We start from the raw sequence: 23,491 nt of genomic DNA on the forward strand, positions 1-23,491 counted from the left end.
AGAGGAGTTTTTGTACGGAGCGCGGCGTGAAACGAGCGGAAATCGCATAACCACAATTCTTATGTAATTCGTAATTTCGCGGCGGTGAACTAACGTCGTAGTAAATACATTGGATTATTGATAAGTATTATTAATAGAAATTCTATTAAGAAAATCGCAGGCCATTATGTAGCTGGAATTTGTTTTTTTTCTTTTTTTTTCCTCGGTCAATCATGTCGTTAGTATGAAAAATTAATTCTCCCGGCGGATATAAAATGAGAAAATTGTCCGGTTATTCCGAATCAAGCGAAGCTACGGCGTGGATAATTCCCGGAATAAATTTTCTAAGACTAATACTACTTGTCGTCGCACGTGTCGGTATCATTAACCTTCACCTCGCGAGAGTAATTACTTGGTATTTCAACTCCCCCTCCTAGCGCTCTCGTTCTATTCCCGTCCCGCCCTCGCAAATACCAGAAATCGAGTGCCTAACGTGTCTGTCGAGACTTAATCGTCAGGGGCATAATTTTCGCGAGTCGTCCGAAATCGCGGCGGAATTTCGCCCCGCGCTGTGGCGCGGAACGGAATGAGAATGGCGTACGATTCGTAAACGAAAGCCGCCTCGCGTTAAGGGAGCGAGACGCCTCGTCGACGGGACCCACGTAATTTCCAGCTGGATATACGGTGCGTGTAAAAAAAAAAAATAGTAATAATGGCGCTAGCTTTGTCCCCGTCGGCCTTTCCCGCCTCCCTCGTTTCTCCTATCCCGCGAGGGTTGCCGATGTTCGTTGTGTAGCCCTCTCGCCTGACAGCCACCAATTTCGCCGGACACACAAGTGTAAGAGAGCGCGCGATCAAACGCGGTGATACGGGACGGTAGATTTTATCGTCACGCATGTTTTCACGCGCACGCTTTCGTACCTTGCGAAAGCCGATCCAAATCGGAGAAATTTGGCTCATCAATGCGTAATGTAAAACGATATATTTGCACGCGACGCGTAACAGTGATCCCGATTGTTTTCGACTGGCTCGTAATTCTTTTAAAATTAATGTCAATGTATCGAACGATTTTCTAAATCTCTGCGATCTCGACATAAATAAATATCGCATCTTTAGCCGTGTATCTCACGTGCAGAATTTTGTCGAAAGTTTTCCGCCAATTTTCTTTGATGTACATTGGCCGCGCTCACGCGAAATCATGCACTTTTATCGTTTTGCTGTAAACGTTCGTAAGAATCTCTGCGCTATAAAATTCGAGGCTTTTACAGCGAGGCCCGAAATCCACGCGTCGGGAAATATTTACTTTTGAGCTTTCACATGGTCCCCGGGGAATACGGATTTAACCGAAATCCTTTTACTTCCCGAACGTCTTTGTCACATTGTACTGGATTTACTTTGTCGGAGTGCTTCGAAAAATGTCACTAAAACAGCTCGTTACAGCAGCCGCAACTTAGCGTTATTCGACCTCCCGTACGATTTTACGACGATATTCTAAAGCCGTTCTAAAAATCGACGCTGACTTTTAAATGATCAGCCGACATTTATTTATATTTCTACATTTTTATAATATTAATATTTCACCGCTGCAAATTAATCTAATCGAATCACTCTTGCCCCGTCATATTTTTTAATAAATTTATTTTTACCCGATCCGATCCGAAGGTGATTTTTGCAAACGTACGAAAAATCAAAATAAATTTTGTCTGCTTATTTAAAATATTTAATTAATGTCATAAAGAATTCACCAGCCAGTCGAAAATTAATACGGGATCGTTAAATGTTTTAATTGGATTTTACTTCGATAGAATCAACTCGACGCGAATTGTGCTTATCCGCGTATGACAGCACTGAGACAGCGTGTCGTACACTAAATTTATCGAAGTGATTCGATATCAATCGAGACCTCCATTGTGTCTCAATGCAGCGTAACGTCAGCGAGATGTGTCCGGCGAAATTTATGCCCACCGTGAACGCTCGGCGTGTCGTAATAAACGGGCGATACCGCTATTTCGAGGGGCCGCGATATCGTGCCGTAATAATGTTAATTTCGTACGAATTCTAGATAGAGAGGCTAACTATTCGATTCCCAGCCGTGCCGAATGCTAAACGGTTTTATATGTCCGCACGTGATTCGTTGCCGATATCGCCGCGATAATCCGGCTGGGATGTGAGGCTTTTATTTTCGCAAAAATATTCAGGGGTTAGATACTTAAAAAGTGATAAATTTAATAAAGTTTATAATTTTGCTATCTCCGAAGGGAGAAGTGGGACGGGAGTTTTGAAAACTTTATCGAGGAATGCTTTTATAAAAATGATACATACGATGGCGCGTTTGATATAATCCCTATCGCAAACTTTTGTGGAATAATCGCCTGCATTGGGGCATCATTAACTTAACGCAGTTATAATATTGCGCGATAATTGCCCCGAGTAATTTCCCGTTGACTTAATTCCGGCAGTTTATTCAGTTTAATTGTTTTGGTATTTAATATTTCAGCTAAATGGTTCAATTAAATTTTTATTGTAATATGTAGTGGAATTTAAAAACGATTTTTTATTTTTAAACGGAACTTTAAAACGAAACGGAAGATAGTTGGGATATGTCGGCTGTCCTGTAAGTAACCGGAAAATACGGAACGCCTTGCCATTTCTATATTTTTCTACACTACACTACATTATAATACTTTACTGTGCGAGCAACGAATCCACGAGTTTTAATCGTAGATTCGTTACGTCGCTAAAAAAATTCTTAACTCACATTCGATGAGACGGCGGAGTTCAGCTTCAGAAGATAGTTGGATGATGGACGATATTCTGTAACATACAAATAAAAAACTTAAATGAAAAACATGTATAAAATACCAATTATTGATTAAAAACAAAATTTTACGCGACTTTAATTTATTTTTTTTTCAAAATAATATTTAATAATATTTCTTACAAGAAAATAATTCTCAAAAACTTTATATCTTTTTTTTTTCTTTGCAAGTATTTTATTTATAGGAAAAAAAATTTTTTTTATATAAGTTTTTAAATAAATAAGAAAAGATCTTTACCTCAACGTTGCTCCACCGATGCCTGATGTCCATCCAGGACCTGCTCCTCCTCTCAGAACTCAGATCCATCCTCTGGTAACTCGCGACACTCGCGATTCGCGCGCGGATTGTGTATTAATTAAAGTTATACGCACGAATATTGTCGACACTCCCGGTTTTAAAAAATGTATAATATAAAATCGTCCGAATACTTTAATACGATTTTTGCGACGAACCCCGACCGTGGTTCGTTTATTCGATTGACGACGAATAAAGCTGTAACAAAGCTATTAGCACATAATAATTTGCAAATATATAAAAACTACTAAGATTTCTACTAATTGGCAAGTAATAATTTTCGCGAAGGGTCAGATTTACGCGAAGTTCCGTTTAACGCGAATTTTTAAATATTTTTGTGTGTGCAAAATTATTTTCCCACCCGAATGTTTTAATTCTATAAGAAAAGAAAAAAAAGGCTTAGTAGTTACCAATCGATGCACAGCGGAGTGAATTAAAGATGATCTGTAACATAAAACATAAAATTCAAATTATAGGCATGTTAAAAATATCCACTGATAGAAAAAAAAATGTATGTGTCTCTAAGTAAATTATTAATAATAAAAAAAAATATAATTCTTACCCAAGGGTTGCTCCGCCGATGCACGATGTCCATCCGGGACCTGCTCCTCCTCTCAGGATGTTGGACTGGTCATCCTTCGGCTCAATGATTCTCTGTAACATAAAACATAAAATTCAAATTATAGGCATGTTAAAAATATCCACTAATAGAAAAAAAAATTGTATGTGCCTCTAAGTAATTTATTAATAAAAAAAAAAAATGTGACTCTTACCCGAGGGTTGCTTCGCCGATACACGATGTCCATCCGGGACCTGCTCCTCCTCTCAGGATGTTGGACTGGTCATCCTTCGGCTCAAGACTCTCGCGAAAGCTCGAATAAATTAAAATCGCGCGACCTTGGACGTTACTCGCGGAAAAAAACCCGACGAACCGCCGGCGGTTCGTTTATCAATTATCAACGAAGATGGCATTTGATTCTCCTCTCGATCCTTATCTGAAACAGAAATAGTAAAAATTTTATTTAATTACGTCAGCTAACATCTTGCGATTACTAAATCTAAAGTCTATTTCGTCGCTGATTTACGTAAATTATGTGCAACTGACCTGCCTACCTGCGTGCTCCACTAGCGCGGTCACAGCGGCCCAAGGTGATCACGTATAAACACAACGCGCGCTAGGTACGCAACGCGAGGCAGGTACGCAGCACGAGGTACATATACAGTAAGAGTTACGTACGCCGCTCGATCTCCAATTCTCCCCCACCCCACCACGCAGCACGAGCCAAGTACGCAGCGAGAGCCAAGTATGCAGCGCGAATCACGTGTACCGCCCGTGCCATCATCTCAAAGTTCCCTTGCCCGTTACGCACTACATTAAATCGACCAAAGAACAGAACACCCGATCGGCTTATCCGGAGCTCGGTCGAAGGGGATCGAAGCTAATCGTCTGCGGATCATGTACGGCGATCGTCCCAGGCACGTGGACATAATTAACGCGTATACGGGATTAAAACTTGCTTTAAAGTCTTTCGCACTATTCGTACGTCCTCTTCGAGTTCGCCGGGGAAGTAGAATCGTATCAGGATACGTCTCCGCGCCATCGAATATGCGTATCACTTCCGATAAGAACGAACGGCTCTCTAGCACGTGCGCTGCGCTCGGCCGCCGGAAGGATGAATGAGTGGGGGAGTCTGCGCGGCCTACGCTCTCGCACCTTCGGTGCTCTTCCGGCTACCCCCACCACCGCTCCCCTATCTCTCGCCTCTATCACGCATCAAAGTAACGCGTGACAAATATTCGGCGCGTATTCCCTTGCTTAAATGTTCTATTACCGCACTCGCTGCTTCATCCGGTGCAAGGCACAATGAAATTTTACTTAATAAGTAGGATAGTTAAATAATTGCTACTACAGTCATTTGATATTGCTCGGAGACACGACGAAAATCGGCGTTCCGAAGTTTCCTTTTGAAAGTTAGCCTCGCTCGCAATTCTGCATGCTCTTAATGCTCTCCACGTTTGAAGTTGCAGCGCTAACGTTGCCTCTTACCACCTACCTCCTCCGCTTGGATTTCGAACTCCGGAGGACATTTTTGTCATGTCGCGCTTCGGAACATAAAGACACCTTCGGGGACGGCAATGAATTCCAATTCTACGCTCGCACTCTATCTTATCTGGCGTCTTATGTGCCGTAAAATACGCCGATGCGCGGTGAATAAAAATTTCCAGCGGCTTATTCGATGCGAAAGTGACTTATTTTGCTTGCCGTAACGCGCGCGTAAATTGCAAAAAAAACCGCATTCTCCTCGATAAATTATATTGTCAACTTATCATCGTCAAAAGTCAATCGTCGCCTTTTTCCGCGCACAAAGAAGAAACGCGTAACCCGCGCGTGGCTACGATTTCTTTGTACTCGCGTAACACCTGCGAGCCGCGATTGGGCGTCTTTGATCTCGCGCGAAAACTGCCGTTCTTGTTTCATAACTTCGTGAACCAGCGCGTAACTCAATTCCTTTTGGAAATCCATATGCAAAGTAGAAATCTCCTACGGGCCGAGGCAGCGTTATCAATATTTTTCGACGACCCTTTCGGAAAGGGCGTATAGCGGGGCCCGCAAGCTCTCCGGGGCAACGGAATCCAATTGCGCCGAGCCCGCGACCCCGCGAAGCGAAGTCGCACCACAGGGGTGTTCTCTCCTCCGTATCCTGGGACTCCGGGATTAAATGACATTATCCGAACCCTCCGACTTTCGCCCCGTAAATACGTAATTCTGGCGCGCGCGCGAAATCCCGCTCGGTTCCCACAGGTGGTGGTGGGTGCAGCGCGCGGCATTGCTCCGCTCGCCGTTAAATCTCTTTCGGATTAGGGGCACGCGATGCGCGTAATTCTCGAATCAGGCGCTATTATTCTGCGCTATACGATTATTATGTGCCGGCTCGCGTGTACACCGAAGAGCAGATATGGCATTTTCTGCGGCGACAGCGGCTAGCGTACGTAACCCTAGGCGGCAGGAGCAAGGGATGAGAGAACGGAGGGGGAAAAAATCAGTCATCGGCAATCCGGCCGGCGCGGTATTATAATACATGCGGCGCATGTGAAACTCGACGAACACGATGTTAAAATTGCGTTCGCTAGCTACCGTCGCCTCAGCAAATGTCATATCTGCTTTTCAGTGTACGTTCTCGCACAATGTCCTGCGAGAACTTTCAGCCATTTCGATTTCGATATCGTTTGAAAATAAATTTTTCTTCGCAAGGGACTCTTTACTCGAGGACAACCGGAAAATTAATATCTTTTTTTTATTTTATTTTTAATGCATTTCTGCATGCATAATATTATAACGCGTAATACGTGTCGCGTAACAGAAAAAGGAAGACGGGAACGGTAATGTAATGAAGTTTATTTTTAAACCGAGATATTAAATTTTGTGCGTCGGTGTAAGCATATTCACCGATTAAAAAAATATCGTATCGCATCTCAATACTTATTCTCGTCAGTCACGTAAAGGAATCGATATCCTGTTCTTTTGAACGCTCTCCCCTCGCTCACGCCTCTCACTTGACGTAACCGGGACAGTAGGAGAAAGTTATTTGCCGGGAAATAATGTGATACGAGCGATCGATAGTCTATTGTTCCATTGCAATTTCATGTTGTGTCGCTAGGCGTGTATCAAAGTAATTCAGGGCGGTACGCGTTGGTAACAGAGGCGACATCGCCAATCGGCCGATTAAATTTACATAAGCTTTCTGGCAAACATTTATGCCGGCTGTTTACCAAATCGATGAAATAATAACCAAGTATGGAGCGAAGAGCCGGTTAATGACGCGTCTGCATTTTTTTGCTGTCGCCGTACGCGCCGGGGGGTGAGCCAACATTTTAAAAAGGAATTACTTAAAATTACAACGTTACAGCGAATGCGTCACTCGACCGGCATTCCTTCCGCGCCTCGCTTTATCTTCCCGGGAATGTGTTGTTCTTAGAATTTCTTACGGCCACGCTCCCGCGAGCCGGGAGAATTTATCAAAAATGGATAGCGCAATTGTTGACGTATCTCCACCGTTGATTTATCGACGCGTCGTGCCCGCGTTTGTGGCGCACCGTGTACTCCGCGTGTATTGACCAAAGCGCATATAGACGTGGAACCGTGAGCCGGCCGAAAAGCTCGATCGCAAGCTCGGACTGCACCGCGCGGAGTCGTCGAGCCGGCGACGACGGTACGCACGCGGTTATTTACGGCGAGCTTAGGGTGCTTTCTCGTCCGACTTCATAGACCACGAGCATGTGTGCTCGATAAAGCCGCTCTTTTCTCCTAGAAGCGGCGCCGACCTTACCGAAACGGCGCGGGCGAGCGCGAGAACGCCTGATATTTCCGTCTGGCGCATCCGATAAACCGCTGGAATACGCCGACCTACAGATTAAAAAATTTACCTCCGTATCGCGCGGGTGCGCGCGCCCTTTCCAATCCCCGAAGCGTATTAAAATTTCAAACATATTTCACGGTTACGGCACGACGATGGCGGCGGCGGCGGCATTCGTGCAAAAATTTGCGATTATTTATGGCGCGGTTTCCGCGCGTCGTAACTTTTTTTTTTTTTTTTTTTTCGACCTTATCGGATACGAATAACTCTTTCCTACGGACGGGTGCTTTACCGCCGATGCGGATTGCGCTTTCCATACCGCGCGGGCGCGCGGCCGAATCCGAACGTTTTCGTTATTCGAGCTCTCTGCCAGAACATCCCTTTCCTCCTTACGAGAGAACAAGAAATACAATCGCTCATAACATTAGATTTTTATCGCCGACGTTTTTTATCGCGTCGTTGGGCGCGATGGTATCACGGATTCCGCCATGCTCACTCGCTATGTGCTCCACGTGCTCTCGCCCCTCAATCTAACGTAATAGAGCTCGTGCCAGATATTATCGCTCTTTGAGAACTTCCGCGCGAACGCGCACCGTCACCAAATCGAAAAATCCCTTCCGACAACTTGGACCCTCCGGCAGAAAATACCTTCGTATTTTTTTTTATACAAGCCGTAATAAGATTCTTTATTTAAATATTTCTTAAACAGTTTAAAAATATATTAATAAAGTAATATTGATCTTTTTATATATATATATATATTTTTTTTTTTTTTTTCTGAATCAACTGTTGGATGTTGCGAATTTTAAATGGAGGCCCGACTCGTTTTACACGCTTTTCGCGAGACCGCGGGACGATGAAGCTGTCCCCGTGGCAGTTCGAAAACCCATGAACCGAGTCTGCTGCTCCCGACATTCGCTTTCGATAACCTGCCGAATAACATCGAACCTTAGATTAAAACATTCCGCGCCATTCGTTCGATCGTTCCCTCGCTCTTTCCCCCGCTGAAATGTCGCCCTCGCCAACCGAGAAACCTCTAGATTAAAACGCGAGCTTGATCGGTTTGACTGCGTGATTGAAGGTGAGAGAGAGAGGGCCGAAGGGAAAGTGAAAATAGAGCGGCGATCGAATTGTGGTTGTTCATACGAGACATTTAATCTTTAAACGAAACGCCGGGTTGCGATAAGAATAATTATCGAATGTCGGAATACTTTATGTATTCGAGAATTTATCTCTTGCATCATTTATGCACGTGGCAGAAGATCTAGCTTGCGTAAATAATATTCGATTTTTTATTTATATATATATATTTTTTAAATTTAATTTTAATGCCGGCGGAAAGCTGTACTTTTTTTTTTATTCGCCCGCAGCGAGAGGCATTACATGAAATCCATTTCACAATTTTACTTGCCGAGTTCCGAATGAAAGCGTAGCTGTATGGTTATTCAACGATATGAATACATAGACCAATTCTGTAAGAGAGAATTTGGAGATAATTCGAGATAGACGTGTTGGATCATGGGATGTACGCCCGCGCGATGTGGGGAAGAGAATCCCTTTTGACGAGGTGAGCCCAGTCGAATGCGTGCTGTTCGTTGATAACAGCCAGGCCATGTTTCGTAAAATCCGAGAGATTCGACTTTCCCATTTCGGTACGAAGACGCGTCACAAGGAGGCATTAGCCGCTTAGGAAAAATGACAGATCAATTTGACGGCGATATTACGTGGATAAGAGTTGACATCCTTATATAAATCGTTCGTATTGATTCTTATTAAATTCCCGAAGCAAGAGTTGTAATAATTTTCTTTTAAATATCAACGCTCTCGTTCCGAAAGCGAGATTAACTATCCGTTAAATAGAAGCCCGTATAGCCCGTTGTATTACATTCCCTCGTAGTTTTGCGTTCTTAGATTTCGATCTAGTTTACGCTTGCATTTTGCGCACGCATGTCAACTCGGTTGCCAGCTATAGCGGCACCAATGTTAGCCTCGGGATTCCACAAGCGAGCTTCAGCTCGTTGTCTGTCGGAGGTCTGTCCGCCGGAAAGATAGACATTGCCCGGATGTCTGCGGATCCGGTATCCGGCCTTCCGGTATGTCCGGCTGCCGAGCCTGCCGGAGTGCATTGGTATGCGACGAGGTGGCGCGCGAACGGCCTGCGAAGTGTTGCTTTGGTATGTCGGCTGTTTGTACAGTTGAGTGGAACTGATCTATTTACTTCTACGCTCGTATTACATCTTCGACCGTGCCGCGCAAATACGATCGGGCGTAATAATGTCGCGTAACAAATGCAAATTTAATGCACGTTAATTATCGATATCAAACGAATATTCATAAAATCATTATTTCATCGCGTTATTTATGGCGCGAGTGACGGCGCCGGAAGTTCCCTCGCAGAACGATCTATCATGAAACTAAAATGCCGCGACAGGTTTTCACGGGCTCGTGCACATAGATATAAGAGAGCACGCTCGTTAATTCCGTCGAAGATACGTGTGTAATAAATTTGTCTCGGCGACGGCTCTCGGGATACGTAGCAAGCGAAGACGCGAGAGTTCGAGGGTAAGGTACTTCCCGCACGTGTGCGAACTCCGTCGTAGACGGATGGCGTAATTACTGTGAGGTGTGCTGATAGTACGGCCTTACCGAGACCTGAGCTGGAGGCCGAACCCCTTCCCCCCCTCCCCTCCCTCGCGAAAGCACCCTTTGCTCGCTTTTGAACCCACCCGATCCCGCCGTCCTTCGTCGCTAGGTGGACCGTTTCGATTTTAAAAGCGACGGGAAATGAGATTTCGTCGAGTTTTCCATCCCCTCTTCCCTCCCGACGTGCGTTCACCCTGATTTCAGCGACGAGAAATCAAGGGAAGGGGGGGAAAATCCACGGCGCTCCGAATACGACCGACTTTACGAAGTTGATTAAGGGCGCATTCGAGCGCGCGGCAAAAATTGTAAGGAGAGAATATAAAGCTCGTGCAAATCGCTCCGAAACCGCTTCACCTCCCCCGCACGGTCTTGCGGAAATAAAGCACAGCTCGGCCGGAAACCGGCACCGTGTCGCGTGATTGTGTCGCACTCTTGCGCCCTTACGTTCTTTTTAAGCGAGCGAGACCGGCTCGAAGCGGCGCTTTGAACTCTCCCCAACGAATTAGTACCTTCCGCGGGCACTCGTAATTGATGGTAGCCATGAACTTCCGGACGTTCCGAGATTTCGTCGTGACGGGGCACGTATTTTCCACCCGGCTCCTCGTCGTTTTTTTTTTTTCCTTCTTGCACCATCGCCGCACGTCGCGGCCGCCGAGCGTGGTGCTCCCCCGAGATGGCGAACACGCGCCACGAATTATTAAGGAGCCTTGCAATTAGCGGCTACTCTGCCAGTTAGTTAATCGTGGTATGCGGTGAGCGCGCCTAGGGACCGGATCTCTCAACTAGGAGAGAATATATAAGAGGACGTCTATTCGTCTGCCGAAATGCTCGACTCCGGCTAAAATACGACCGGGCAAATCCACCGCACTCGTGAAAACCAAAATTGAATTATTTCTCTAAGAAGACTCTTAATTTTTATTCGACTTTTAGAACGGGATAAAAGAAATAGGAAACCTTTTTGTGCCATTATTCTCTTTGGCGGCAGAAGAACCTGAATGGTTTTTAATTAAATTTTAGACCTTATATTAAAGGATTTTCTTTCTCTTTATTTAATTATCATACCTGGCTTCTTTTTCTCTCTTATTATTTTATTTAATTATATTCTGATTGCAGCGCTTTATAATAGAAATCGTATTTAAGACTTTGTTATGCTCCTAAATTTGAAACCTCCTAAAGCGATAAAAATAAAAATTTTTCAATTTTATTATTTTTAAATTTCGTTCGTTAAAAAAAATAAAAATCCACCGATTCGCCTATCTATGTTAACGATTAATAAACTTTATCAAGTAACCCTCTCTGTTCCGGCGATTAAAATGTGAACGAGTTAGCCGAATTTCCGTCGGAATTTACTCGTCTTTACACGTCGATGGTACGAAGATGGTGGATGAAGACGGTGGCCAATTCCCACGGCACTAAACTCGGTGACCAAGTTTTCATCTACGAACGACATATCATGGCCATCGGAACCGTCTCCGTGCCGTTCCATCCGGACGATTCGCCCGCGCTCAGAGCTATATAACTGCGGAATCTGAAATTTACGATCGGCCCGTCGTCCGTATAAACGCCGCCCGGTAATCGTATTCATAAGTATACCACGGAGCTTTAGTGCGGATAGTTGGGAGAGCAGGAGGGGCAGGTGTTCTCGATCTCACGGCGGGTGTTGCTTCGTAGAAATGCGACGCGAGACCCGCAACATGCCCGGGTGGGCGCGAGGGTGGAGAGATACATCGTGTTGCGTGAAGCGGGCAAGGATGCGCGACGACAAAACTACGGGAGAAAGAGAAAGAAAGTGCCGCGCGGAGGACGAGAGCGGTAAGAGAGGAGAAGAAGAGGGTGAGAGGAAAATACGGCGATAGATAGCAAGAGTCGAGAGAAGAGGGACCCCATTGTATAACTCTAGAAATACAGGCTGCGGTACGCGCGGCGTACATCCTACAAAGGACGAAAACGGAGGACCGACGGGTGGGCCCTTGATTACCGCATAAATTAGCCTCTGTTTAGTTGCAAACGGACCGTCTACCGTTTGTTAGAAATACGAGCCTCTAAAGCACCGCGAATGGTATACGAATTTGTATACACCGCAACACGCGTGTTAGTCACATAATGAATCTCAAAGACAATTAGAATAGCTATCGTTATTGTTATTAATGCATCTCGGTACATCCTGATACTTTTTACCGTGAGCATCTCAAACAATTACCGCTTCTCGTGATCGAAGTCTCGCGAGAATAAGATTTAAAAAATATTAATAATGTTAAATATATACTTTTTCAATATTGTACAAGATAATTATATTATCAGCTTTATTTCACGACTTTTTTTCGCACGAGTATGCCTTTTCTCGAACGCGATCGCGTCGATCAACAGGGAACGGGGATTTAAAAACAGGGGGGGAATTTTCCCTCGCGAAAATGCAGTTTATATAGAAGTCGCGAAAACAATTTTGCGTCTCTATTATGGAGATACAGCTGAGCGCACACTTGCCAAGTGGTCTCTCTATCACTGCTACCGCGTATAATATATGCACGCGTGTGGCGTGCATGCACGCGAAGAGCTAAAGTTCGATTGTACTAAACGTACAATCCGTGGACAATGCATCTGGCGGCCGGCCAACGCTACCCGACAAACCTAGCCATTGTCCGAACTACCTCCCGTGCGCCCTATATCAGATTCTTCGATGTATAAGCGCGCCTCCACCGGAAGAGGCCTTCTCTCCCGATCCCGAAATTTCATAGTGACCGGAGAAAGAGACGCGAAGAGAAGAACGCGAGAGAATTGCCGAGCAAGCGATTTATTCGAATCGCTGGTTTATTCGAGCCTTCAAGCGCGATCGAAGTTTTTCCGCCCCGTCCGCGCCTCATCTCTGCCCTGATTCTCGACGATTTCGTACGTGAAGTTCCGGACGCAAGATCCATTGTCCGTTTTAACGGCTTATTCTTCCGCCGTGGATATATTACGGCAAACTTGAAGAAAGCATTATGGTCCGCGTAAGAGGCTGTCTAGCGAGGAATATGTAGATGTATATGCACGATGAGTTCTCGGTTAAAGGAAAATATATATCGCACGTTTTCGCGCTGCCTCGTACACAAAATGGCATATTATTTTGCAATTTGTATTCGTATTTTTTTTATATATATAAAAAAATGGATTTCCATAGAAAAAGGAAGCTAATAAATTTTGTAAAAATAATAGCGAATAATAAAAATGTTACAAAGTATATGAATATGTACATGTAATGATAATTCTTTATAAATATATATGTAAAAGTAATTCTTACCTTGTGGGTGGTTGTTCTGTTATTAGCCAATACTTCCTAGACCTCCTTTGGTCCTTGGAGCCTTCGCAAAGCGGCTTATCACCAACTACGTCCATCTGTATAATACAAAACCGGAATTATTGCAATGTCCGAATTAATATTAAAAGAATTAATTAATGAATTAGGATTAAGATAAAGGACCGCGAACTGTTTAGCTTAATTTACCTTTTGGGTTGTCTTGCCATTACTCGATGCCTCCTAGGGACTCTTTCGGTTATTTCAGCTTCCGCAAAGAGACTCCTTACCAACTATGTTCATCTGTATAATACAAAATTAAAATTACTGCACTGTCCCAATTAATATTATAATAATTAATTATTCAATTAGGATCAAAGTAAAGAATTATAATGCAAAAACTGCTGTGACAAATTGCGCATATGCAAAATACAAATAAATTATTATTACGTTATCTGGGTTGCTTTGTCATTGTCCGATATTTCTTTGGATACTCGTTGCTCGTCGTCGTCTCTTCCTCCTTATTCTTCTTCTCTTCCTCTCATTGTTAGCTTTATTGTAGCATACGGACGATCCACATTTGCCAGTACGTGGTGAGCTACAATCAATTGCGTACTATAATATTTGTCACAAAAATCGTGAGACGCATTTAATAGCGGTTTCAAAATCAACAATAAAATATTTCTAATTAATTCTATTACGGTTTCTCGTTGCAGAGGCTACCCGACAATTCGCGACGATTGACCGATACTCGCTCAATTTCGAAATATCTTAGATCGGTGGTAGAATTCGAGCTCACGCGAAGTATGCATGTCACATAAGCCGAGTCGAAACGTCGCGTTAACGATTATTACGAGAAATAATTACCTTGCAATAGACGTACTGTATGAACCTCCACTTTCAATTTCGTCGTTCGTCGCCATTTCACGTATAGTGCGAAGCTGCCGCGGATGACGTCGGCATTCTTCCGCCCCTCTTCCTCTTCCCCTCCGGCGCTGGCCGACGTCGGCGAGTTAAATACGCAATCAAACTGAGCGAATACGCGGCGATCTTTGGTCTTTCCACTGCGAACAGAATCGTATAAAGAATGTAAAAAAACATCGAGGAGAGAGCGAGGGGGGAAAGAGGGGAAAGAAGCTCGCGCGTCCGAGCTCGCGCGTCCGAGTTATCGCGTCCGAATTCGCGCGACCGAGTCCACGTTGTTGAACTCGCCACGGGCCGATTTATGTTTCTTGTACATTTTCTAGGCACCCGAGACGAGCCGCGACTAACATTATCCTAAGAACGATAACGCTCGTATAATGCTTTTATACCTGAATACTTTTTCGACGAAAGACGCTTCCGCGTTCGCTGGTCCACAGCGGAGCTGACCGGCGCCGGTCGTGACGTTCGAGTGTGACCCAGCAGATGGCACTAGACTGACCGTAGCGTGATAAAAATTTATAGCGCGCTGACCAATCACGGCGCTTCAAGATCGCGAGCTCGCGAGCTCGCGAGGAGGCTCTGCTCACTTCACTCCTACAGTCGAGGAGACGCGGAAGTATCGTCGGCGTCGGTTCTCGAGACAATGGATTCGGTATATTCGCTTGGCGCGTTCTCGATCCGTTTCTCGCCGCGTATTTGCGTTATCCTTTTACGAACCACGGTAGTGCTCAGGACTTGCGATTCCCGTCGTGATTTCATCGGGCGCACCTCAAAACGCTTCTCCGTATCGGCGACGTTCGCAGGCAGTCAACCAAGTAAGCGGGCGAACGAACAAGACGAGTCCGTAGCACCCGAGGCGACCGGTAACGTTATTCTTTTTCGGCGACGGTCTAAAATATATTTAATCCGCTTAATGTTTCGAGATAAAGACTTCGTGACTCTCTCTTTCTCTCTCTCTTTTTTCTCTTTCTTTCTGTCTTTCTTTCTCTCTCTCTTTCTTTCTCTCTCTCGCGCGTCAGCGAACGTTCTCTTACTCTATCGGAAGTGCCCGGCGTCGCGTAGAGATGGTGCTAATCTGCCCGCGGAATACAAGTCCTCAATGCGCCGACCAATCACAGCGTCCCAAAATCGCGAGCTCGCGGACGTCTTCCACTTTCTTCCGCAGTCACAAAGAAACGGTAGGAGGAATCGCCGGTTTCCTCGGCGTCGGTTCTCGCGGCGGGCATTTCGGGATATCTGCGTGCGTTTCTCCCGCGGATTTTCGTCGCGTATCTGCCACCTCGTATCGCTCGGGAAACCTCGAGTACCGCGGTGTCTCGCGCAGGACATCACCGTTGTCCATCCACCGATATCCGACCGAGCAAGCAACGGGAGCCGTTCCGTCCTTTATTCCGCCATGTTAGTGTCGAGTGCTCGCAGTCGGAGAACTATATTGGAGCATCGAAGCCGCAATATTCGCCGTCGAGATCTTGGAGAGACTCAAATTGGAAATAAAAAAACGACTTTTTTAGTGAATCGGCATAATTCGATCGATATTACCGTCGTTTTCCGCGCGTCGCGTATGCCGATCGGGAATTTTCTTTCGTGACGAATATTATAATACACTTGGTCGTCGCTACGTCCGCGTGTGTGTGTGCGTCTTGTGTGTGTGCGATCAGCGAGGCTACAAGCATAGGGAGATGACCTACCTCACAGAGACTGAGCGGACGAGGCTATTCTGACCCACTTTACGAAAGACGAGTAAAAGAGGGGGGCCTAAAAGGCATCGGGCGTCCGCGCTTCAACCTGAAGGTAAAATTATTAGCTGCAAACGGTTACGTTTAAATTAAAAAAAAAAATCAGTTTAATTTTATAAATTTTCTAAAAAAATATAAAAACAGTTTTCCATGCGAAAGAAATTTAATATGAAATATTAATTTATAATTTTCAGTGGAATAATGACGAAACTAACATTAAAATTATTATTTTGATTTATTTATATATATATATATTTTTTTTTTTTTTTGCAAAGATATAGTTTCAGGCGAATTGCTTTATCTGTCACAGATTCTATATACTTTGCCATCATTTATAAAATATTTAAATAATTCAAAGCAATGATAAGAAAATATAATTTTTAATATGAAATAATAATATGTTTCAATTTTGTATTTTTATTAATTTAGTAAGCGGATAACTTAATTTAAAAATTCTGTGAAATAATACTAGATAAATTACACATATTCTCACAAAAAAATATAAAATATATATACATACATATATATTTCCAGAAATAAACTAGTGTGTTTTATCTTGGATTTATTTGAAGTATGTGTTGTTCGAAAGTCTTTGAACGTTACGATTTTAAAATGTAAGTTTAAAGCGTGCACTGTATCACGCGATATTTGCAGTCAATATATTTGTTGCGATCGCGTACTCTGGTTTTCCCCTGGTCTTATGCAGAATTTTTATTTATTATTGCACATCTATATGCAAATGTACGCGGCTATTTATAATATCGTAGAATATCTCGGAAGTCGATAATTATTTCACGTTAATCTCCCCGTGATTCTCTTTCGCGGATCGAGAAAAGGGAAAACGAGGATAAAAGTATATGAACATTATCAACAGACGCGCGGCTTCACGAACCGTTACACGGGCCGGACATTTGCGTGGTTAATGGCTTTTCACCGGCCGTAACTTTATTCGGGGTTTTTGCAGTGCGCGCGTACGGCAGTCGGAGGTTCGTTAATTAAAATTTCGTACACGTGAATGCGGCCAATCGAATTCCGCCGATGAATAAGCGGCCGCGAAATTGAGCGGCGATCATGCCGCGGCATATTTACACGCTCGATATTCCGCCAACGAGGCCCGGTTGCTTCTCGTAATTTCATCAATGCCGATTGTTTGTTTCGCGAAAGACGCTAAGGGGGTGAGGGATCTTCGCGCACGCATTCGTATAAATATTTGGACGTCCCCCGGCAACATTTAGATCCCGCCTTTCTCTCGCTAATGAGGTAATGACATAATTAAACACAAATATACGCTTTACGGCGCGTTTGTGGTGGTTTACAAGTTTCCTAGGCGTCTGAGGACGCGGTAACTTAATCCTTATGCGCGCCGTCGGTTTGCAGAAGACCTCGAAGTAATGATTGAAACACGCTCGACTTTGTTCGCGACTTTGTAAGCCCCGTCGTACGAATGTCTGTCGAGCTGCGTCGTCACCGGGAAAAATAGTACGTACGGGAAAAAGAGAGAGAGAGAAATAAAATAAAAAAAGTAACACGGGGATCTCGATATTATCGGATCGAATTATTCCTCAATTTTTTAAACGTCACGAATTTTACTGAACACGTTTCATTGAAATTGCTCGTTAAACGAACGCAACCTTTGATGATTTTGACGTTTTCAATTATCACTCTTTACACCCCCTGTCTCTCGTGCTCGCTCGATGCCAAATACGATCGTAGCTTGAAAATTAACGAGCTGTCATGAACGAGTTCTTAAGCGAAGGCAGCATGTGTACCGTGGAGGGGCAAAAGGGGGAGGGAGCGGGAAGATTAAAAGGGAGAGAAAAAGTTAACGTCACGCAGCCAAGGCCCACCGTATTTTTTTTTTTTTTTTTTTAATCCGAGCGTACGTGATAAAAAGTGCGTGCGAGGGGGGGGGGAGGGTTTCGACGCGCGTACCGCAGGTGTCCGACTGGCCGAATCGATCGAAACCAGGGGAGACAGGTAAATTAAGATTTAGCCGGTGAACATTTACGCGTCTCGCGGCGATAAACGGCCCCTTTCATACTTCGCGAACGCATGAATCGACATTTCGATTCGATTAAGCGTGCGTTCCCTCGATCAACGAGCTTAATGCCCTTTTACTTTTCAAAAGCGGTGGGCAGGGAATGCGTGTCGGCACTCTTTTTACGCAAAACCATTGTTTTCCCCACCGAGGTACTTGCACAAAATGTTTGTTCGAGGCGCACAGTTAAATTACACGGTTCTCTCCAGCGAAATTAATTCGAATTGAAGTTATTTATTGTAAATTAATAACTTCTTTTAGAGTATTATTAATTGTTATGAAATTATAAATTTTGTAGAGCTCTTAATTATTCTGTAAGACTGAAAAAGTATTTTATTTTATTTTATTTTTTTTAATAAAATGTCAGGAGAAAAATATAGACAATGACGTCGATACTGTAGATAATTATAAATTCATGTCGCTACAATATAACTCTCATTGCAGGAAATTGGCAGTAATGCTCGTAACAATTTTAAATTAAATAACTACGTGCGCTTTAGAATGTTTTAAACGCGGTTCGTGTTGCATGACGCGTTTTATTTTGATATTGCCATCGAGAGTAATTTAATCTGAAAAAAAGATGATATATACAACACTTTGGCGTTTCAACGAATATTTGTGGTGTTCGTGGTTATTCATTCGCTTCTCCATTTTCTGAACATTTGTTTACGTGAAAATATTCATTGGATTAAAAATTGATCTTAGTTAATTAAATGCTTTCATACTAATTGCAATGGGGGAAAAAAATATCCCCCAGCTTTTTGAAATTAACTTAACGTGTATTTTATAATATAAATAAAAGTTCTACGCTGGTATAAAATTTAATGCGATTCTATCTGAGATAAAAATAAATTTATATATCTATGCTTAATTGACATTTGTTCGTAACGTCACAATTTTTTTTTTGTAGATATTAAAATTTTATCCTATTTTTATTATACGCTATGTATAATATTAATTTTTTTTTACGCGAATTTTTATGCATAATTTTTTTTTTAATAAAAACAGCATTGAAGTGCAGCATTAAAGTGATACGTCGCTCGTGTCGTTTATCGATAACGTGGAAAATGCACAAGAAGGAGAAGAACTTAATTAAATGTTTAAACAAAAAAAGGAAAAAAAATACCCAATTCAATTCGAGACAACATTTACCCTAATCACTAATTAATGCTAAATTAATCGAGCTGCCTCGCGTGTTCCACGCGACGTGGCGGCGGCCCCCGCTATATTCGCGGAGCGAAATGCGCGCCCGGTCGATACCGCGAGATACACCGTGCTCATCTATAATGCATCAGATCTTCCCGAGACAAGAAAGCGCCCGCGCCCATTGCCGTTCGCCATACTTTCCATCGTTACACCTGGTCCGCCGCCATAATTCCGCGCTAAAAACTTCTTACGGGCTTGTCCGCCATCCCGGCCGGTCCTCGGGATCCCCCGACCACCTCGAGTGCATGTTTTTCCGACGGTCGGACGAACTTCCTAGACAATCCGCCGTCTCATATATGTATCGCGCGTTACGTCGAGAAAGCGGAAAGTCGCGCGAGGGGGAGGAGGGGGGGGAGAGGGGGAGCCTTTCGGAGATACAGCTCTATTTCCGACGGCCCCTCAAAATCGAGTTCGAAAGTGAGGCGCCGCCGTCTAGGCGGGCGATCCCTCGCCCGCTTCGTTGCAGCCGGCGAATCTTAATTAACTAATTAATTAATTAATTTCGCACGCAGTTATCAGATAGAGTGCCGGCTCTCCCCAGGAAACTGCGCAGACACCAGATATATCGGTTTAGTTTCTCGGCACAACTCGAACTCGTCTGCGCCCGTTACCTCCGCGCCTAACGAGGACCCCGCGTTGTTGTTGCCGGCGCTCTAGCGCTTTTCCCCTCCTTCCCCCCCTCCCCTCTCCCGTCCTTTCGCGGGATTACCGCGGAAACTTGGGACCGTGCGAACAAAGCCATGTCATGACCACGTCATTGCTTTTATGTTAAAATAAAGTTCCTTACTCTTCATTATGCTGAAGCGCCGAGCAGCTTCACGTCTCTGGTAGTGATCGATTAAGCGCGCCAGCAGATTACCTCGATCGTTATCGCGGCGACAACAACGAACGAAAATTGTATCAAAGGTTGAAAAGTGTGTTACCGCGCATTGCACGTACAAAATAAAACTAGACGAATAAATAGAGCGGTCAGCATGGCAGATAATTAGAAAAATATTTAAAAAAAAATTGTGTTTATAAATAATGGCGTTGCATATTTTAATTATTACTTTGCTTTTTTATTTCAGGTGAGTCATTCCGTCACATTTTTCGACCGTTATTTAGCGAATGCTGTTGTACGTAAGTCTTGCATTTTTAATAAATCGATGAATACGGTATAAACTGAGAATATTTTAGTGAATATGCAAGTAAATGTAGTTATATTCCAATTTTTTGGAAAAACGTTAAATTAAAAGCTGATTAAAATATCTATTTGATGAAGTTCTCGTGTGCGGTATTTTTTTTTTTCTTTTTTTTTTAAAAAGCTTTTATGCGTCTCAGCTTTAGAATATATGGACTTGATGCATCATTTAGAGTCCAGTTGTAAATTTTGTACATGGGACAATGAACTTTTACTAGACGTACGTTGTCCGCTCGGTAACGCATTTTTCTTGTGACCTCAGGGTTGTTTTACGACCTTTATTTCGTACCGCGTTATACTTGCAACGGTGTTGAAAAACGGATTTCATCGTCGGTCGTCGCGGTGCTTATACACAGCCGGTTTTGCGGCGTGTTACGACTGCACAGACTCTAAACCTATAATCCGCGAAAGGTTAACGGTGGGCATAACTGGCGTTACTATATCTTATCCGGTATGAACTAAAACACGCTTTAACCACCCATTAAATTGTCGCGTCCTTAACTCCTCAGATGACCAATTTTATGTGCGCTCAAATCCTTCGTCTTTCCCGTCGAAAACGTTGCTTTTTATTCCACGAATCACACGCATTTTGTTAATATTATCACGCTAGATTAATTTCGTAATTCGCCGTAGTAGCTTGCAAGATGCAAAATAGGAAAAATGTTCGAGTGTTTTTCAATATACTCTGGAAACAACCTTCCCCTCTTGGCTCGAAAGATAACGCGAAAAATAATCACGCCTTTGGAAAATTCGTCGCTCGATTGATCGATTAAATTCCAATAAAACTTTCAATTTCAAGCTGTTGGTTTGTATGCGCTCGAATACGTTTAGGCCTCTGCATTTCTGTCCCTTGAATGCGTACGTATGCCAAGTGAGAGTTTTATTAAATTCCGATGGCGCGCTATGGAATGAGAGAAAATGCTTTGTACCAGCCGCGACCCGATGTCTGCTCGGCAGATGTCATAAAATAAAAAAAAAATAAAATATAAAAAAATAAAAAATGCCTGGTAAATGTCTTTCGAAAGCGTTATACAAAAGAATCTATACGTGCCTTGAACGAAAGCTGACTGATGTAAAAAAATTTTACGTTTTTTGGTGAAAATCTGGGAAAAAAAAAAGTAACACGCAACCGTGATTTTGGCTTACATACGGGAATAACGTTCTCAATTTGAGAATAACGTATTTTTCGCGCGCGATACCGAATTAGGACGATTAAGGGAAAGAAAATTGGCGCCGAGGAAAAAGCGCTTTTCGTACGATTTGTGTTCTCAGCGCTGACTGAACTTTCTCTGCGGGCGTTCAGCGCGGAATAAAGCTGACGCGATTTCTTTTCTTTCCGCGAAAATAAGCATGAAGTCGGCCGGCGGAGGAAACGACCGTCCGGTACCTAGCGCTAACATTTTTCCCGCAAGCCGTATCCGCGCTTCGAGGAGGAAAGCTCTGTCGGAAGTGCGGGTTAGAAATACCGTAATCAGGAACGAACTCGGGGGGGGGTCCGGGCGCTCAGCTATTTCCACGGCGAAGAAGTAACGGTGCCACTTAGCCGGCTGGCTTTAATGTTTACGCGTCAGAACTTCGGGCGAGTCTCAACTTTTAAATGCCGTCTTCGTTAATGCTTCAACTAAAACGTTTATAACTTCTTCGTCGCACACCGAATTGCGGCCCGCCCTCTTTCATCGCGATAAAGCCCGCCGAAAATATTCGCCCGTCCCGAAGACGCGCTTTAGATTTTGATTACGCGGCCGTGTCGCGAGGGGAAAAACTTCCGGTGGAAATCCTTAAACAGCCGTGTTATTTCTGCGCCCTGCAATTCGCAAGCGGCGAAAGCTGTCCCGGCAACAGCGGCGTCGGAATGATTAAGACGGGCATTGTGAAAATAATATTCTTTAATTGTTTTTCTAAGATTACGATTTTTTTTTTTATAAAAAAAAATTCTGTGCCGCAATTTTAATTTAAAACGTTCAGTCGAAACGTCGCGGTCGCTGTGTTCGTTCGGTGTTTGTTCGCTGGGTGTATGCGCGCCTCAAGAAACCGGGCGTGTATCGTTACGGTTCACTCGTTAGAACGCGCGGAGTAAATGCCTGTTCCGGTTCTAATCTGCTAAGTATACGCGAACGATTTATCATTCATGGCGCTCGGGGATCTCGGCTCACCGAAGGAACCGCTATCGAAACCTAGTCCAACCGTCCTCGTGAATGTGTTCGGCGCTCGCAGATGCGTTTGATGCGAAACTGTGAGAGCTTATCAGAAGCGCCTAAGTCGCGGTTAGTCGGTTTGCGGGGTACTAGCATATCAACGACGGTCGGAGAGGAAAGGCGAATGATCGGGATGAACCTTTCGCGGAAATCTGGCGGACTTAGCGTAAAGTGCGCGTCCGCGGATTACGCGGGAACACGTTAGGGGTAACTACACAATAGATCGGCGTTGCATCGAGCCCCGGCGCACGTGCACGTGACGACGAACGGGGGGCGAGGTGCGCAGGCTTCTTTTTCCTTGTCGACGCGGCCGCTGCCTTCCTTACTTCGCCTCCGACGAGAGCAATTCGCGTTCTTACCGCCGCAAAAAAAGAAAAAAAAAAGAAAAGAAAAGGAGAAGGCTACGACGAGCGGGAGAGGAGAAGGGAGGCGATAGAGGACGGGTGGCCCCTTATTTGCAGGAGCTTAACGATAGATCCGTTTCGCGAACGGAGCAAAAGGTAATTTACATTCAATTCAGGAAATCCCAGATGTCTATTGGCTAAAGGACCGGCCCGGAGAAGAATACCCGACTACTTACATCGGATATCCGGTATCTGCATAATTCTGACTCCGGTTCTTTCTATTCCGCTCCAAACCCGCCCTCCTCCTCTCCCCCGGACACCCCCGCGCACCCTGGTGCTCTTTTCATTGAATTCGATCGAGCGCTGCGCCCTTCGTGTCGCCCACGGTCTCTTTCAGCCACCGTCGCCGCGTTCCTTTGGTGTCAGATCTTATCGATTAAAGATTTCCCGGCCGGCTTGGATCGCGACCGTGAACGCGCTCGATTGCCGTCGCGACGGGATCGATCA

The 23,491-nt window shown here is 44.2% G+C and overlaps 1 protein-coding gene and 1 long non-coding RNA gene across 19 annotated transcripts in view; one reads left to right on the forward strand and one right to left on the reverse strand.

Annotated features, from left to right (window-relative positions):
- The window catches only part of LOC139110408 (CUGBP Elav-like family member 2), a 396,946-nt gene that overhangs the window by 203,178 nt on the left and 170,277 nt on the right, over positions 1-23,491 (forward strand). Inside the window, exon 1 of one of the 18 annotated variants that reach the window (XM_070670203.1) lies at positions 15,565-16,076. The exons of the other annotated variants lie outside the window; for them this stretch is intronic. The gene's annotated coding sequence lies outside the window, so the exon portion shown is untranslated. Of the gene's footprint in view, positions 1-15,564; positions 16,077-23,491 lie in introns of those variants that run through there. 18 annotated transcript variants of the gene reach the window in all.
- LOC139110420 (uncharacterized) lies at positions 13,189-14,434 on the reverse strand. Its single transcript, XR_011546996.1, has 4 exons — positions 14,229-14,434; positions 13,812-13,959; positions 13,572-13,664; positions 13,189-13,462 (listed from the first exon to the last, which is right to left on the reverse strand). It is a non-coding gene; the product is annotated as an uncharacterized lncRNA (long non-coding RNA).

The sequence above is a fragment of the Cardiocondyla obscurior genome, linkage group LG20 (genome assembly GCF_019399895.1).
Source record: "Cardiocondyla obscurior isolate alpha-2009 linkage group LG20, Cobs3.1, whole genome shotgun sequence".
Taxonomy (NCBI): domain Eukaryota; kingdom Metazoa; phylum Arthropoda; class Insecta; order Hymenoptera; family Formicidae; genus Cardiocondyla; species Cardiocondyla obscurior.